The sequence below is a fragment of the Paroedura picta genome, chromosome 3, assembly GCF_049243985.1.
Source record: "Paroedura picta isolate Pp20150507F chromosome 3, Ppicta_v3.0, whole genome shotgun sequence".
Taxonomy (NCBI): Eukaryota; Metazoa; Chordata; class Lepidosauria; order Squamata; family Gekkonidae; genus Paroedura; species Paroedura picta.
In genome coordinates, this window is record NC_135371.1 from 7,930,960 (window position 1) to 7,941,520 (window position 10,561).

Here is a 10,561-nt window from a genome sequence, read left to right on the forward strand (position 1 = left end):
ACTTTACACATGACTCTCTTCTGCCTGTCAATCAAGCCAGGCAAACCTGTAACCCAAAAGATTGTTTGGGGCTTGGTTTGAATCAGGCTGCCTGTTTCATTCCTCAAGGGAAAAGATCATCCCTTTAAACACACATTAACCTTCCTTTTGGCTCCCCAACCACCACCAATAAAGAACAGCCAACAACAGTCTTGCCTGCCTTTGGCTGGTGTTACAAGCATGGCAAAACCAAAACCCAACCTAACCGGAAAAGTTAGGAACCAAAAGGTTGAGCTGCGAAAATAATTGCTAAAATTTTCAAATGTGTATCAGATGAAGTGCACTAATTCAACATATTAAAAACATAGTCATCATAATTTTAAAACATCACATTTCTAACTACACGTGGAATCGACCAACATAGAATGGGCCAAATACTCATGTATTACATCAACATCAAAAGGCTTGCTGGGTGGCAAAGAAAAATCTGTTAGGTGCTGCTCCAACTAGTCTTTCTAATGTCAAGGGCCCACTTTCTAATATATGCACTTCCAGAGGCCACCACTCTCTACTTTTGCCCAGCTCTCTATCTCCAGGGCATTCCCACGTGCATCAGAAAAAATGACAAAGCTTTCTGCTTGTTTGGGGTAAAAAGAAGAAGCAGAGTTGGTACTTATAACCTGCTTTTCACTGCCCGAAGGAGAAAGTGGCTTACTGTTGCCTTCTCTTCCTCTCCTGACAACAGTCACCCTGTGAGGTAGGTGGGGCTGAGAGAGCTCTGACAGGATTGCTCAGAACAGCATTATCAGGACTGTGAAGAGCCCAAAGTCACCCAGCTGGCTGCAGGTGGAGGAGCGGGGAATCAAACTCAGCTCACCAGATTAGAAGCTGCTGCTCTTAACCATTATACCACACTGTTTTTTTGGGGGGGGGGAGTGAAGTGTGTCTGGGAAACTGGGGACCCCCAACTGGACCAGTGGACCTGTCAACCCAAATAGCAGAGGAGTTCTCCACTCAACAGGTTTGATTTCTAGACACCTCTTCCTTTTTTCTCTGTGTTAATTTCAGGGGAGATGAATACCTAATTTTACAAAAAAAAATCTAATAGGTAAAGGGTGTGCTTTTTTTCTAAGCTGAGTGATCTCAGAGATGGGAATAGGCCATTACATAGTTATTAGGTGGAATAAAAATGGATACACAGATTTTAGAGTCAAATGTGACTTCCTTTTGTTGGGGTTTGGATGTTACTATGTCTGTACCTGGAACTCAGGAAGTCACCTGGTCCTGGGGTTGCCAGCTCCAGGCTGGGAAAGCCCTGGAGATTCTGGGGGTGGAGGCTGGAGAAAGTGGAGTTTGGGGCAGGGCAGGACACCAGCAGCACCTAACGCTGCAGAATCTACCCTCCAAATCTTTCTGTCTCCTGGGGATACGCTACAAGAACTTGTGAGCAACTCAACTGTAGGCTTAGAAAAGATAAAAGGAATTCCTTCTTCACCTGAAGAGTAATTAACATGTGGAACTCATTGCTGTAAGAAGTGGTGGCAGCTACAAACACAGACAGCTTCTGGAGGGGACTGGAGCGGAGATGCATCCGTGGTTATCACCTACAAGGCATAGAGGGAACACTCTGTCTGGTGCAGTTATGCTCTGCATCCGTGGTGCTTGGGGGGCAACCATAGGAGGGTCTTCTGGAGTCCTGGCCCTGCTGGGGGACCTCCTGATGGCACCTGAGTTTTGGCCACTGTGTGACACAGAGGAGCACTGGACTGCATGGGCCATTGGCCTGATCCAACACAGCTTCTCTTATTTCTTATGGGGATCAGTAGGAATACTAGGAGGCTGGCAACCCTACACAGGTTTTTGAGGAGCTGATCCACGCAAATTCTTGGCACTCGCCATGAGGAATTGGCCTCATATGTGCACTGGGAATTCTGTGCATCCAAGTGTCCACAGGACTATTTTGGATCAGGGACACCCCCCATGGGGAGAAGGGCTAGAAGCCCTTCAGAATTTCCTTTGCCTTTGATGATCATATGGATGTGCCTTATAGGTGGTATTGATGTCTCCAAGGAGGTTATCCTTGGAGTTATCAGTTATCGTTACAAATTGAGGGCCGTGGTCCATCCATCTCATGTTGGCTCTTCCTGCTTTCAGTTTCTCCTAGCATTGTGGCCTTAGAATCATACAATCACAGAGTTGGAAGGGACCTCCTGGGTCATCTAGTCCAACCTCCTGCACTATGCAGGACACTCACAACCCTATCGCTCATCCACTGTCACCTGCCACCCCCTTGGACCTTCACAGAACCTTCACAGAACCAGCCTTCTTGTAGTCTCATAATGCAACCAAAGCATGAGAGCCTCAGTTGAAGAGTTTAGGCTTGATTTGACCTGGAACCCACTGGTTTGTGTTTTTGGCAGTCCACAGTCTCCATAAAACCCTCCTCCAGCATAACATTTGGTTAATCTTTAATGTACATCTTGAATTACACTTTTGGGGGCTCCAAGGCTGCGATTGTTGATATACACTTATCTCTTTAGACTTTTTGCCAATCTTTGCTGCTGGGCTGAATCAACAGTAAGCCTGTTGACAAAATAAAATAACCAGAGTCTATTCATATTTATTTAAATTGTATTTATATCTGTGCTATGCAGGTGGAACCTGCACAAGCTACAACACAAGCTGAGGTTCTGCCTACATATACCGCCCAGAGCCGCAAGGAATGGGCGGTATAGAAATCCAAATAAATAAATAAAATAACAGAGATTCAGGTTCCTTCTTAAGAATCATAGAGTTGGAAGGGGCCAACCCCCTGCTCAATGCAGGATCAGCCCAAAGCATCCTAAAGCATCCAAGTTCAAGGTTTTGAATTAAAGAATCTACTTGAATTTAAGTGAATCTACTTAAATCCATATGCGAATTGGCAGACCAACCGTTAAATACATCCCACTGCTTCCCTCAGATCTTGCCTTCAGCAGGGTGACTGCTGTCCGTTCTTCCATTCTGACCTTCTTAGTTCCGTGGGATGTAACCAAAATGGCGGGCAAGCAGTCCTTTGCCTGACACTGCGGACAATAAAAGGTCTGAGACACGTGGTCCACAATCTTTTCCAACATGGTGGTGCGTCTGGAAGTTGGTGCATTGTTTTAATAATACCCGATTCTAAAATAGAGCTTTTCATCTGGAAAAAAAGGTGAATGCTGGAGGGCAATAGGCTGCATGGATTTTCAATGACTGTTTCCCTTCCTCTGTTGTTTCCATCTACTACATGTACGGAGCCAGAGTATTCCAGTCCGGGCCACAAACAGACGACATTTTCCTTCTTCCCAGAAATTGCCACAATGCAGGTTGAGAGCTAGCTTGGTGTTGTGGTTCAGAGTGGCAGCCTCTAATCTGGAGAGCCAGGTTTCATTTCCCACGCCTCCACATGCAGCAAGGTGGGTGACCTTGAGCCAGTCACAGTCCTGTTAGAGCTGTTCTCATAGAGCAGTTGTCAGAGCTCCTTCAGTCCCACCTACCTCACAGGGTGTCTGTTGGGAGACACTTTTGGATAGTGAGAAACAGAGGATAAAAACCAATTCTTCTTGAACGCGGAGTGAATGGAGAAGATGATTCTGTTTGCTGGCAAGCCATCCCGTTGTAGACTGTTTGCACAAGCGCGGATCACTGCAATCTGGGAAGGATGTGTATTGTACAGTGGAAGATCAAGGGAATTGGCAACAGCCTGGTCGTAAAACCTTGGATGAGAGAGGGTGGAGAGATGCTGCTGGAAGGAGTCTCAAAGCGGTGTCCAATCACCTTCCCTTCCCCTCCCCACAACAGACACCCTGTGAGGGAGGCATCCAATCTTTTTCTCTACCCGAAGGAGTCTCAAAGCGGCTTCCAATAGCCTTCCCTTCCTCTCCCCACAACAGACACCCTGTGAGGTAGGCGAGGCTGAGAGAGCCCTGATATTACTGAAGAAGAAGAAGAAGAGTTGGTTCTTATATGCCATTTTTCTCTACCTGAAGATGTCTCAAAGTGTCTTACGGCCGCCTTCCCTTTCCTCTCCCCACAACAGGCACCCTGTGAGGTAGGTGAGGCTGAGAGAGCTCTGGCAGGACTGCTGGATGAGAACAGGTCCTGGCCCTATTCGGGGCCAGTTTGACATCCTTGGGGCCGGGGATCTTGAGTGGGTTCTGCTCACTCAATCTTAGGGGGACATAAGGGAGGAGGTAGTCCCACAGGTATGAAGATCCCAGTCTGTGCAGGGCTTTATAAGTCCTCACCAGAATTAGTGGAATGAATAAAATGAATGGTTGGTCATAAAAGGGGTGGGTGGGAAGCAACTTAACTAACTTTAAAATTTCCACGGCGTATTTTTAAATTGGAGCCGTGTTCTGTTCAGATTTACAGAGAATCTATCTGTATAAATGGTTTCCAGAGATTACTGAAGGAGCTTTTTCAAAAAAGGATTTTTTTTCAGAAGATTTTCAAAGGGCAATTTTTACTGTGTCCAGGACAGTGTAAGGACATGGAAAACAAAAGCACAGAAATGTGTACGGAAAAGGTAAGAGTGCTTGCACTCGAAAGCTCACGCCTTGAATAAATCTTTGTTGGTCTTAAAGGTGACACTGGACTCTGGTTTTATTGAGGGGGGGGGGCAACCGGTGCTCCTGCGCGGCTCTGGGGTTTGCTGCACTGCCTGTGGCTGGCTGTGGCTTCATACTTTTGGGGCTTCTTTTAAGCGCTGGAGAGCTTCGGGCTGCGTAATGCAAAGAGAAAATTGTTTTCCCTGCTACTGTTGGCCCCTTTCCCCCTCGGAGCGTGTGAACGGCGGCTCTGCAAGCAGCCCCTTGGCGCTTTGGCTGCTGCGAGCTCCCGCGCGCCCAAATCTCCCTCACGTCCAGGTTGAGGAGGAGCGTCTGCGCGGGGGAGGCTCAATGCGTGGGAATTAGGCCCCTGTGAGGCCTATTATGCACGGCCACTGAAACGGCGGTATGGAGAAGGAGAAGGAGGAAGAAGCGAAGCAAACCGCTTACGCACGGGACGGAACGCAACGGCGGCAAAACCCAGAGTATCCGATTATGCACACGGCTACTCCGGAGCCGCTTCTGGTTGCGCCCTGGTCCCGGGAAGCTCCACTTTCTTCCGCATCTCGCTAACGCGGCTTTTTCGGCGGCATACGTTGACTTTGCGCCTGGTTGCCGCCTGCAGCGTGCATAATTGGTGATTTTAGCCGCTGCCATTCCACCCCGAATGCGGACCTTCCACTCCGTGCATAATGGGCCTGACTGGTGCACGCGTCCCTGTGGCGCTTTGGGACTGAATCTGCAGCAATGGGGTTGCATTTTCAAAGTTGTTTTCAGGAGCTTTGTGGCTGTGCATTTTCCGGCGTGGGGTTGAGGCTTTGCATCACCCGGGCAGCATCCGTCACTGATCTGTGAAAATGCCTTGGGAACCCAGACAGGACGGTCCGGCCTGGATGGATGGACAGATTGCAATGCTTTCATTTACGAGGGAAACAGGATGCTGCAGAACACGTTGTTTCTAAAATGGGACATTCTTCTCTCCAGTTCATTGCTGTTTCACCTTTTGAATTACGCACGATGAATATGGAAAGTGCAGTTTTCACCTGCGGCCAGATCGTCAGAGAGCCTGGTTTATGTGAACTATGCCGTGGTGTTGCTGGATCTGTTGTGACGAAACCAGCAGGAATTAAACACCAAATTTTATACTGTGCTTTGTGCACATTAGTCCCCACCCCCACCCCGACTCATCTTTAAACAGCCCCACGGCGCAGAGCACCGCGGACTGAATAAAGCAGTAAGGGCACTGTGGGAGGAGTTAGGGTGGGCCCTGTCTGGGATAAAAACTCGGAGGGGCCAATCAGGCCCCTCCGAGTGTCCATCCCGCCCCAAGCAGCCAACGGAGAGCTGCGCAAAGCGCGGCTCCCCATTGGCTGCTTCGCCCGGCTGCTCCAGACAGCCACGGGTGAGGTGTGGGCCGCTCCGCCAGCTGGGAGAAGGCTTGAGAGAGTCTCGGGTGGGGGGTGGCCCTGCTCCCAGGCCATCTAGCACCCATTTCATTCCAAAGTGAAATGGGCTTTAGATCTAGTCAGGTATAATTCGAGTAGCAGAGATGCTCACCTTAGGCCAGAGCACACCTACCATTTCTCACAGGCTGGCAAGACTTGCAGGTGATGCTTGACAGCACATGTGGATGTCACACAAACAACTGGCGACAACGTATTGTTCACCCTTTCATCCCACCGGCATGCATGTTTTATTTTATTTTATTTATTTCGTTTTATTTATTTATATTATTTATTTGGATTTTTATACCGCCCATTCTTTACAGCTCTGGGTGGTTTACATGGAGCTTTCCGTAATTTTACATGGAACATTATAATAATCTATAACATGCACCTTTCAATACAACATCGCAACAACCAAGTAACAATTTATAACACAACATGAATAACAACAACACTGGGGAGATCAAATCTGTTCAGTCATGGGAGGGCGTCTGGGGGGGGACCAGCAGGTGTTCTGAGTCGGTCGCCCTCAACCAAATGCCTGGTGGAGGAGCTCCTTTTTGCAGGCCCTGCGGAACTGTGGAAGTTCGGGCAAAGGTCTGATCTCCTCAGGGAGCTCAGGTGGGGGCCAGGACCGAAAAGGCTCTGGCCCTTATTGAGGTCCGCCATGCTTCTTTGGGGCCAGGGATCTGCTGCCAGTTGGAGGTGGCGGAGTTCAAGGCTCTTTGGGGGGTATAGGCAGGGAGGCGGTCTCTCAAGTGCACCGGGCCCAAACCGCGTAGATTTTCTGGATTCTTATAACCCCCATAGTAATTTTGTTCTCTATGTAGGCTTGCCAACACCACCACCCTGGCCACCTGTGGGGGATGAAGGGTCCTGGCTGCCAGCTCCAGGTAGGGAAATTCCTGGAGATTTGAGAGTGAAGCCGAGAGAGGCCAGGTGGCTCAGTCCACCCCCCAAAACATCAATTTTCTCCAGAGGAGTTGATCTCTGTAGTCTGGTGATGAGCTATAATTCCAGGAGATCCCCTGGTCTCACCCGGAGTCTGGCATCCCTATCTCTATGTGATGTATTTTTCTGTAAGGAAAAAAAAAACAACTTGTGTGACAAGGCACTATAATCCCCATTTTATAAACTTGAAGGTGTGAGGGCTGTTTCAGAGATAAAACATAGAAAGTGACGAAGATGAAGAAGAGTTGGTTTTATACTCCACTTTTCACTACCTGAATTAGTCTCAAAGCAGCTTGCAATCACCTTCCCTTCCTCTCCCTGCAACAGATACCCTGCAAGGTAGGTGGGGCTGAGAGAGCTCTGGCAGGATTGCTCAGTTAGAACAGCACTATCAGGGCTGTGATGAGCCCAAAGTCACCCAGCTGGCTGCATGTGGAAGAGGAGTCGGGAATCAAACCCAGGTCACCAGATTAGAAGTCACCTCTCTTAACCACTACACCAAGCTAGATGTAGTCTGTCCGCTGAATATTTTAGAACTGTGGTAAGGACATTACCCTCTTTTGCCTTGAAAACTCTACAGAGCTGTCAAAAACTGGCTGGGACTTCATACCACTTAGAAATATAGAACATATAGAAATATATCAATATAGAAATGATTTTTTTAATTCTCCAGTGTACCAATAGTCAAAGCCAGACATGGTGGCTTGTTCTGGCCTACACACTTCTCCATTTCCTTATACTCAGCTTTACTGAGCCAGCGTGGTGTAGGGGTTAAGAGCAGCGGTTTCTAATCTGGCAAGCCGGGTTTGATTCCCTGCTCTTTGACATGCAGCCGGCTGGGTGACCCTGGGCTAGTCACAGTCCTGATAGAGTTGTTCTGACCAAGCAGTCCAGTCAGAGCTCTCAGCTTCACCTACCTCACAGGGTGCCTGTTTTGGGGAAAGGAAGAGAAGGCGATTGTAAAGCCATTTTGAGATTCTTTAGAGCAGCGAAAAGTGGAGTATAAAAACCAATTTTCCTTCTACCTGCTCCACACAAGCTCTTCCACCAGGCATATGGTTGAGGCCAAGGCAGGTTCCCGTTATTCAGTCTGGGATCACCCATGCCCATCAAGTATGATAAATACAAAAATAAATAAAATCATGTCCATCTGTTCCCACTCTCATCAGCAGGATAGTAGGAATGCTGGCCCTGGCTGATCGAAGGGATACATTGAGTTAGTAGTTTGCTGCCAACTTTACTTAATAATTACTTAATAATTTACTTAATAATTTTAGTAATGTAATTCGGGTATTTATGGGATTTGCTGTATTTTATTCTTTTATTATGTAAGTAATAAAGCCCAATCGGGAATGGCGGTATATAAACCCAAACAATAAATAAACAAACAAACAAACAAGTGAGACCTGTTTAGAAAACACCAATCTGAACACTCTTCAGGGTCACACTGGATGCTCATTTAGGCTTCCAATGACGTGAGGAGAAAGAAAGGGGAGGGGTAATTAACTCTTGAAAACATTCAAATTACATGGCCATGGTCATTAGAGCCAGTCTGTCATTCCAGACAGAATCTTATGGTATGCAATTAGTTGTAATGCCTCGAGAAGACTGTTCCCATCATCAGAAGGTGGATTTTCTTTTCATTAAAGGACTCCTTTTGCTTTGATAGGAACTCATGTGACAGCTGTTATTCTGGTCAGTTCCTGCAGTCAGTCGGTTTCTATTATAGGGTTGTGAATTCTAGTTTGTGGCTTCAGTGGGGAATTCTGCCACAGGGTCTGCCCTTTAAAGGAGACATTTTATTCACACAGTCTGACCTCTGTTGTCTGAAAAACAGTTGTAATTCTAGCAGACATCCAAGCCGAACCATGGAAACTGGCAACTGTAATACCTGAAGTCTCAGTTGCTCAGTTTTAATACACCAAATCATGAAATACACGAAATAAAAATGTTTTCCCACTAGGGCTTTCTGTGGGTTTCTCTCTCCCTCCCATATATGGATTGGTGCTTCTTCCATTTTTTTCTGCCTTTTGTCATTCCCAAAACTGCCAAACCTCATCCTCACCTTCGGGTTTTATTTTGAGCCAGTCCTGTAATTTTTCCACATGAAGCTTTCGCTGTATGTCCCCTCTTTACGGGCTTTTGCTTGTGGGGTCACGCAGTTGCCTATCTTCTTGATTTTCCCTGGCTTCACTGTTTTGTTCTCCAGACTTGCTTTTGGTATTATCCTCCCTGTAAAAGCATGCACAAAGTGGGTCTGGGGAGAATGAGGGTTGAAAGGTAAACCTAGGCCTAGTCTACACACATAGGATAATGCACTTTCAATGTGCTTTGGCAGCTGGATTTTCCTGTGCAGAACAGGAAAATCTACTTCTAAAGTGCATTGAAAGTGCATTATCTATTGTGTGCAGAATGGGCCCTGATCTGTGGCCAAGAATGCCTCATCAGCCAGCACAGATAAGGATGTGGAATAAGAGAAAAGAAAGGGTAAAAGCCTGGTGGAAGGAAGAACAGCTTTGTCAATGCTGTGCTGAGCCCAAGGTCACCCAGCTGGCTGCATGTGGGGGAGCGCAGACTCAAACCGGGTTTGCCAGATTAGAAGTCCGCACTCCTAACCACGGCACCAAGCTGGCCCACTTCAGTTCAGTTGCCCGTTTTCATATTTTGTCGCACAGAAAGTTGTGCTGAAAAGCCGGGTAGTAAAGGTATTCATAAATACACCACAAACACCCACAGAAGCCTGTGCAGCAGACCCAGATGCAGGAGAACAAAGTCCGAGTCCAGGGGCACCTTATAAGACCAGCCAAGCTACAAGCTTCCATGTGCATCTGAAGAAGAGTGCCTCGCACCCAGAAGCATGACTAAAACTTGGCTGGTCTTAAAAGTGCCTCTGGACTCAACCTTGGCTCAGTTGCTCCGCACCAACACGGTTCTCCACCAGCATCTCTGTGCGTGGCCACCTGCAGCAAGGCACAGTTCTCCCTGAGCGACTGTGGATCCACGTGCTGGGGGAGAGAGAAGACCACCAGGGCCATTGCAACATCTGGAACATCTACCCTGAAAGCGACTCCTGCCAGCCGTGAACTGCCTGCCCGGGGCTGCAGGGGGGGGGGGTCGCTGCAACCCCCCCCCCCATTAATAGTGCTCCGCCAGCCACTCGCGAGGGCTGCCTGTGCCAGGCCCCGGGCTTGCTTCAGTCACATGAGAGGAAGCCGCGAACAAAGCAAACGCGCCGGAACAAGCCATAGAGAGGCGGGTGGGCTGGTCGGCTTCTTGACATTTGGAAAAGTAATTTTCCCCCCAGGTAGGGTCGACATCACTTAATGCAGATTAACCAGTCTGTTGCATTCATTATAAATTATCTATCTATCTATCTATCTATCTATCTATCTATCTATCTATCTATCTATCTATCTATCTATCTATCTATCTATCTATCTATCTATCTATCTATCTATCTATCTATCTATCTATCTATCTATCTATCTATCTATCTATCTATCTATCTATCTATCTATCTATCTATCTATCTATCTATCTATCTCTGTGCATGCCCCTGCGTGAATCCGGTGTAGAGGGTCGGAAACCGGAGAGATGCTTGTGATTTTGGGTTAG

At 47.5% G+C, this 10,561-nt stretch overlaps 1 long non-coding RNA gene across 1 annotated transcript; it reads right to left on the reverse strand.

Annotated features, from left to right (window-relative positions):
* Positions 1-6,232: 6,232 nt before the first annotated feature.
* LOC143834445 (uncharacterized) lies at positions 6,233-10,183 on the reverse strand. Its single transcript, XR_013229777.1, has 3 exons — positions 10,003-10,183; positions 9,012-9,178; positions 6,233-7,072 (listed from the first exon to the last, which is right to left on the reverse strand). It is a non-coding gene; the product is annotated as an uncharacterized LOC143834445 (long non-coding RNA).
* Positions 10,184-10,561: the final 378 nt, after the last annotated feature.